This window comes from Eriocheir sinensis, chromosome 42, assembly GCF_024679095.1.
Source record: "Eriocheir sinensis breed Jianghai 21 chromosome 42, ASM2467909v1, whole genome shotgun sequence".
Taxonomy (NCBI): Eukaryota; Metazoa; Arthropoda; class Malacostraca; order Decapoda; family Varunidae; genus Eriocheir; species Eriocheir sinensis.
Window position 1 is genome coordinate 11,416,659 of NC_066550.1, and position 7,651 is coordinate 11,424,309.

Genomic DNA, 7,651 nt, shown 5'->3' on the forward strand with positions numbered 1-7,651 from the left:
GAGGAGGGTATACCAGGCTTTTTTGTGGCTGTATTTTTTATTTATTCCTGCAATCCCAGTAAGCCATCATAAGCTATCGAGGGCATTAACACAAAGGGGATAGGTTAGGAAATTGACCTCTTTTGACCTATTGTACTTTTTCTTATGTCAGAGGAGGGTATACCAGGCTTTTTTGTGGCTGATTTTTGTTTTTTGCCTTTGAGCTGTTTTCCTGGCCGTTAAAAATGTAGGAAACTTAGTGGCAATGTTAGAGAAGTGTCGATATGTTGTTAATTTAGGAGCGATAGGTTACTGACTTCATGATGTTAGGTTAGTATCTTAGCAGACCTTTTAATTTAGACACAGCACTATTTTTTCCATTTTGTGGCATCATAATCTGCTTAGTAAACATGTATCTTGTCCATCAACTAAATTATGAAGGTGCAGAATGAGCTTACACAATTATTTAGGATTCATAATTTTATACTTATTTTCATTATGGTAAGGTTGTTTTGATATGAAGAGTTTGGGTTACTTGACTTATTTGTAACTTGTATTTAGTTAAATTTAGTTGGTTTATGATCTCTGTTGGCAGGTGATGAGGCTCAGGTGTGAAATAGAATAGTAAGAGCCATTAGAGGGATTAATTGGACATAGTAATTAATTAAGAAAAGCACTTATGACTTTAATGGTGAGAGATGTCCTTCCCTCTTCCTCTTCCTTATCTTTCCACTCCTCCTCTTCTCTTTTAAACTTTTGCCTGCACATACAAAGTGTTCCTTGGGCTAAAATCAGTCAGGTTGTCTTAGGGTAACACAACATACTTATAAGATGATTTTTGGCCTTGGGAACTGACCTGAGTCTAACGGTAAAGATTGGGGCATATACTAGAGATGATCACGGCCTTAGTGCTCATCTCTGTTACATTGACCTAGGCTGGTAAATACTTTTGGATGTATTCTCAACTTGTCCGCTGCGATTGGCACGGATTTGGCCTTCACTGGTAGCCTGGTAACTTACACTCCCAGGTCTTTCTCTGCCTCTGTGGTGGATAGTGGAGTGTTTCCCATGTGGTATTGGTGTGCTGGATATCCCTTCACTGGTAGCCTGGTAACATACACCCCCAGGTCTTTCTCTGCCTCTGTGGTGGATAGTGGAGTGTTTCCCATGTGGTATTGGTGTGCTGGATATCCCTTCAGTGGTAGCCTTGTAATATACACTCCCAGGTCCTTCTCTGCCTCTGTGGTGGATAGTGGAGTGTTTCCCATGTGGTATTGGTGTGCTGGATATCCCCTCCCAAGGTGCAGGACTTTACATTTATCTTCATTAAATTGTAGCAGCCACTTTTTGTTCCATTCCTGTAGCTTGGGGATGTCTTCTGGTAGGAAATCCACAGCCAATGGGTTAAGTGAGTAGTGAAGCTGAGAGCCTTTTTGTATATTTCTCTTAAGTCCTGTGCCTGAAAAATATTTACTTTGGCAAATATTTAGGCTCCATTTCTGGCTGGAGTTGAAATCTTGAGTGAGTGAAGTTGAAAGCCGTTTTTGTGTATTTCCCTTAAGTCCTGTGCCTGAAAAATTATTACTTTGTGGTGAGGGTAATAATTGTTCAGATAACCTAGCCCAGCCATCTGTGTGAGTCAGCTAGATGAAGGCAAACACACATTATCAGATAGTTAGTTTCTTGAGTGAGGGGTGAAGTTGAAAACCTTTATTTCTCTACCTCTGTACTTCAGGTCTGACGTAAGGGAGCACTCCGGTATAAATGCTTTAGTCCCTGCTGAATGGAGTGACTAACCCCCCCCCCCGCCCCTCCCCCACTCCGAGCCAAGACCAAGACCCGCGCAAGACGTCACTCAACTGTCTTCGTGACGTAACAGACCAACAGTTCAAAACCCAGTGTCGTGGAGGTTGGTCGCTGCTCCTCGGTCCGGCGGTGAGGTAAGGACCATTTCTTGAGTTTTCTGTTGTTTACCTCGCCAGTTTGGGCTGAAAATGTCTTAATAAGGTTCCTTTTGTGTTAATGCGGCACCGTAGACTAGTTAAATCAGCATTTCTGTAGATATTTCAGACTTGATAGAGAGAAGAAATGGAGAGGAAGGAGGGAAACGAGGGAGGAGGAAAATGAGGAAGAAGGGATGGGAGAAAGAGGGGAAGGGAGGGGGAAAGGAAGAAGGGAAGTAGAAGGAAAAGGAGGGAAAAAGAAGGGAAAGGCGGAAGAAGGAAAAGGAGGAAGAAGAAAAAGTGGGGGTTAGAGGAAGGGAAATAGGAGGAGGAAAGAAGAACAAGTGAAAGGAGGAATGGGAATAAGGAAAAGGAGGAGGAAGAGAAAGGAAAAGGAAGAAGAGTAGGAGGATCATCGTCATCATTTGAATCAACAAACTGAATCGTTGCCATTTGTCAATATTTTGTAGAGAGAAAGACCTTTTTATGAATTTCCGGCTTACACAATGCTCGGGAAACTTTCCATATAAACTTTTGACCTCTTAATCGTGACTAAATTAACGCGTGTTGCCCTTGATGGTTAACGAAATGAGAAATAGGGTTGATTCGTCTCTCCCCCACCCTCCCCCGCTTCCCCCACACACCGTTATTTGATATGGTCCATTTTATTTACGCTTTCTCACAACCAATGGCAGTTAGGTTATTTTTATTTCAAGAGAAAGACGAAGAATAGATTTGACTGCAAGATATGAGAGGAGTGAAGGCACCTCAAAGGAACGAACAAGAAACAGTAGGAAAAACAGGATTAGGATACAAGGGAATATGACGAGGACTACATGGGACAAAATGTGGGATTATGAAAAAAGTAGGAGCAAGGAAAATACAACAGCAAAAGAAACAGGAATTGGAAGATAGAAAGAGGAGAAAAATCACATTGAACCGATTAGGGGAGTAAACAGATCAATGAAAAACAAGATAAATCACATTGAACCGATTAGGGGAGTAAACAGATCAATGAAAAACAAGATAAATACTGATAGGAAAGAACGACACGAAATAAACAGGAATTGGAAGATAGAAAGAGGAGAAAAATCACATTAGACCGATTAGGGGAGTAAACAGATCAATGAAAAACAAGATAAATACTGATAGGAAAGAACGACACGAAATAAACAGGAATTGGAAGATAGAAAGAGGAGAAAAATCACATTGGACCGATTAGGGGAGTTAACAGATGAATAGAAAAATGATAAATAGAAGGAGAAAGATCACATTGTATCTGTTAGGGGAGTTAACAAATGCATGAAAAAAAGATATATAGTGCAAGGAAACAACACGAAAGAAACAATAGCAGGAAAAAACAGAAATACTAGATAAAATAATAAGAGAAATGCTATACAGGCCAGCTTGGGGGCTTAGCTTAACCACGGGCAGCTTCACTTAGGCCAAAGATGACAGACTAGCGGCCGACTCAGACTCAGCGCAGCTTTGCCTGATGCCGCCGACTCAAATTGACTTCGCTATCACTGGATTTGAATAAAAGCCTTCATGATTATGCAAGGGAGGTGGTTCTTCACTCCCCCCTCCCTCCCCTCCCTTCCCTCAACTATCCCCTACTCTTCTTCCTTTCCCTTTCTCTCCTTTTCCTCCTCCTTTTCCTCATTCTTCCTGTTCCTCCTTTCTCTTGTTCTTCTTTCCTCTTCCTGTTTTCCTTCCTCTAACCCCCACTTTTTCTTCCTCCTCCTTTCCCTTCTTCTTTCCTCCTTTCCTTTCTACTTTCCCTTCTCCCTTCCTTCCTCTTTCCTCCTTCCCTTCTTCCTTTCCCCTCTTCCTCACATCCCTTCTTCCTCAATTATCTCTTCCTCCTTTTCCTCCTTCCTCCTTTCCCTTCTACTTTCCCTTCTCCCTTCCTTCCTCTTTCCTCCTCCTCCTCCTCCTCCTTCCTTCTCCTCTTCCTCCCATCCCTTCTTCCTCAATTCTCTCTTCCTCCTTTTCCTTCTTCCTCCTTTCCCTTCTTCTTTCCTCCCTTTCGCCGACTCTTCCCCCTCCTCCTCCTCCTCCTCCTTCTCCTCTTCCTCCTCCTCCTCCATTAAAAGCTATTGGCAAAGAAAACGAACTGCGTATTATGACTTATGACTTGATTTTGTGTTGATTTTACTAGTTGATTTCTTCTTCTATTTTATTCTCTATTTTATTTATCTATTTATTTGTATTTTTTTGTGGATTTTATATTTTGTTTTGTTATTGTTTTGATTGGTTTTAGTTTCCCATTCTCTCTATTTTGTTTTTCTTTGTTTCTCTTCGCTTTTGTGGATTTGTGATATTTTTGAGAGAGAGAGAGAGAGAGAGAGAGAGAGAGAGAGAATGAGGAAAAGAAAGAATGCTTGACTAAACGTTTCCTCTCTCTCTCTCTCTCTCTCTCTCTCTCTCACCCACATTCTTCACACCTTCCCTTTAATTAACACACTAACCTTTCAACAACAACAACAACAACAACGCCTTAAAATTTTCCTTGCTAAATGGAAAACAAATAGCTCCTCTTCCTCTTCTTCTTCTTCTTCTTCTTCTTCTTCTTCCTCCTCTTCTATTCCTGCTTCGTTTTTCTCTATCTTTTCCTATTTCGCTTCGTCTAGTGTCTTGTTCTTTTTTCTTCTCTTTTTCTTCTTCCTCCTCTTCCTCCTTCTCTTCTATTCCTCCTTCGTTTTTCTCTATCTTTTACTTCTCTTTTTCCTCTTCACATGCTTTGTTATCCTTTGTTAACCTCTTCCTCTTCTTCTGATCCTTCGTTCCTCTTTATTTCTTCCTCTTCCTCCTCTTCCTCTCATTTTCTTTCTCTCTCTTTCCTTTCCTCTCCCTCCCTTTCCTTTCCTCTCCCTCTCCCTTCCCCTTCCTTTCCTCTCCCTTTCCCTCCCCTTCCTTTCCTCACCCTCCCTTTCCTTTCCTCTTCCTCCTTTTCCTTTCCTCTCCCTCCTTTTCCTTTCCTCTCCCTCCCTTTCCTTTCCTCTCCCTTCCCCTCCCCTTCCTTTCCTCTCCCTTCCATCCCACCCCTTTCTTTCCTCTCCTTCCACCTCTCCTATCCCTCCTCTCCCTCCATCTCCCCTCCCTTCCACTCTACCGTCCTCCCTCTCCCTCTCCCTCCCAATCTCCCCACTCGCAATGCACAAACAACCACTGCTATCCCTGTAAGCAGCTTAAGGTAGTGGTTCACCTGGTGACGTTAAGTAATACAGGTAAACTCCTTTCCCCTTCGCACACCTGTACAGACGCTGATTGCTCGACAGGTATACAGATAGACAGGTAGACAGGTGGTAGACTTTCACCATTGTTTAATTGATATGTTGTTTGAATGAAGATGATGATGGTGATGGTGGTGGTGTTGGTAGTAGTAGTAGTAGTAGTAGTAGTAGTAGTAGTAGTAATAGAGAAAGAGGAGTAAGAAGCAGTGTGTGGAAGAGAAGAGACACGAAGAGAAGATAAAGATAGGAAGAAGAGAAGATAGAAGATAGATTAGAACACGAAAATATAAACAAAAAAGAAAAAGAAGGGAAGAAAAGGAAAAAAAACGAGAATAAAAGAGAAAACACGTAAAAGAAAATATAAAACTGACACAATGGGAGGAGAAGGAGGAGGAGGAAGAGGAGGAGGAGGAGAAGACAAAATGTATGAAGGATGGGAGAAAAAGGAGAGTAAATAATGAAGAAAAAGGAAAGGCAAGGAAGAAAGACAGGAAGAAAAGGAGGGATGGAAGGAAGAAAGAGCATTAGAAGGAAAGGAAAAAAAAAATCAGAGAAATGAATGAATGAGGGAAGGAAGGAAGGAGAGAGAGAGAGAGAGAGAGAGAGAGAGAGAGAGAGAGAGAGAGAGAGAGAGAGAGAGAGAGAGAGAGAGAGAGAGAGAGAGAGAGAGAGAGAGAGAGACTTAATGAACTGGTTGTGTAGGTAATTTGTGAGGTGAAAAGTGAAAGAGAAAATTTAATGGAAAGAATAAAAAGCGAAAGTATTAAAATGTGTGTGTGTGTGTGTGTGTGTGTGTGTGTGTGTGTGTGTGTGTGTGTGTGTGTGTGCGAATTAGTTTGGCATATTATTATTATTATTATTATTATTATTATTATTATTATTATTATTATTATTATTATTATTATTATTATAATTATTATTCGCGTCTTTGTTTATTTTTTAATTACTTTCTCTTCCTTTTCTCACCTAATTAGTCTTTTTAAGTATGCGTGCCCGTCTCTCTCTCTCTCTCTCTCTCTCTCTCTCTCTCTTATATTGCATTCTCTTTGTTGGGGATAAAGTTGATAGAGAGAGAGAGCAGACGCCTCCATTAGACTCACAAGCGAGGCTGGAAGGAAGAATATAATGCAGGTGGGAGGAGGAGGAGGAGGAGGAGGAGGAGGAAGCAAAACTGTGGGAGGTGAGCAAAGTAGATAACATCATAATGTAAAACGAGACGGAGGAGGAGGAGGAGGAAGAGGAGGAGGAGGAGGAGGAGGAGGATAAAATAACTTAGAGGAAAGCATGAAAGAGGAAGAAGAAAAATGAGAAAATTAAGTTATTCATTTTACACTTTATTTATTTTCTCTTTTCTCTTTTATTTACTTATTTTTTATCTTTATTTTCTCTTTTCTCTTTTATTTACTTATTTTTTTATCTTTATCATTCCAATGTATTTATTATTTTCCCTTTTCTAACTTTTCCTTTTTCATCCCTCCTTCCTTTCTGCCATTCTTCTTTTTCTCTATATATTTTTCTTCCTTTATTTCTCTCATCCTTCATTTTTTTCTTATTTTCCTTCTCTTCTTTCTTTTCTTTATTTTTCTTCCTCATGTCCTTCATAATTTCGTGTTTTCCTTCCTTCCCTTTCTCTTTCCTTCCTTCCTTCCTTCCTTCTTTCCTCCTTTGTTCCTGCTTTTCTTCCCTTCGTATCATCCTTTCTTCTTTTCTTCCTTTCTTCCTTCTTTCGTTTTCCTGTCCCTCAGAATTTCGTGTTTTCCTCCCTTCCCTTTCTTTTTTATTCCTTCCTACTTTCTGTTCTTCATTTCCTTTTTTTATCTTCTTTCACTATGTCCTTTTTCCTTCCTCCTTCCTTCCTTTCCTCCTTTCTTTCCTTCCTCCCCTCCTTCCTTTCCTCCTTTTTCTTTCTTTTCTTCTCTTCGTATCTTCCTTCCTTCTCCTCTTTATTTTCTTCCTTCTTTCTTCCTCCTTTCCTTCCAAATTTCTTGTTTTCCTTCCCTTCCCTTTCCTTCCTCCCTTCTTTCCTTCCTTCCCTCCTTCCTTTCCTTTCTCCCTTACCTTCCTTCCTCCCTCCCTTCTTTCCTCCCTTCTCCCCTTCCTTTCCTCTCTCCCTTTCCTTCATTTCTTTCTCACTTTCCTTCCTTCCTTCCTTCCATCCCTCCTATTTACAAACATTTTTTATTAACCTCAAATAAAAATACTAACAACCACATCCCATTTTCAGTCACCCACACGTTTTCTCTTTTCAGGGGAAGCCAATGTAGGTTTAACTAATAGCTTATGTTTGTCGTTGCATGAGCTTCTAGTGTTGCCTTTGTGAGTGTTGAATAATCCGACAACACATGAAAGAGGAGAAGAGGAGGAGGAGGAGGAGGAGGTGGAGGAGAGCTAATAATAGTGGTAGTGTTATGTTTTATGCGTGTGTGTGTGTGTGTGTGTGTGTGTGTGTGTGTGTGTGTGTGTTATCAGAAGCACACACACACACAACAGGAA

The 7,651-nt window shown here is 40.8% G+C and overlaps 1 long non-coding RNA gene across 1 annotated transcript in view; it reads left to right on the plus strand.

The window, feature by feature from the left end:
- Positions 1–1,787: 1,787 nt before the first annotated feature.
- The window catches only part of LOC127010012 (uncharacterized), a 129,961-nt gene continuing 124,097 nt past the window's right edge, over positions 1,788–7,651 (plus strand). The window contains exon 1 of the long non-coding RNA XR_007762780.1: positions 1,788–1,919. This is a non-coding gene — a long non-coding RNA (uncharacterized LOC127010012). The remainder of the gene's footprint in view (positions 1,920–7,651) is intronic.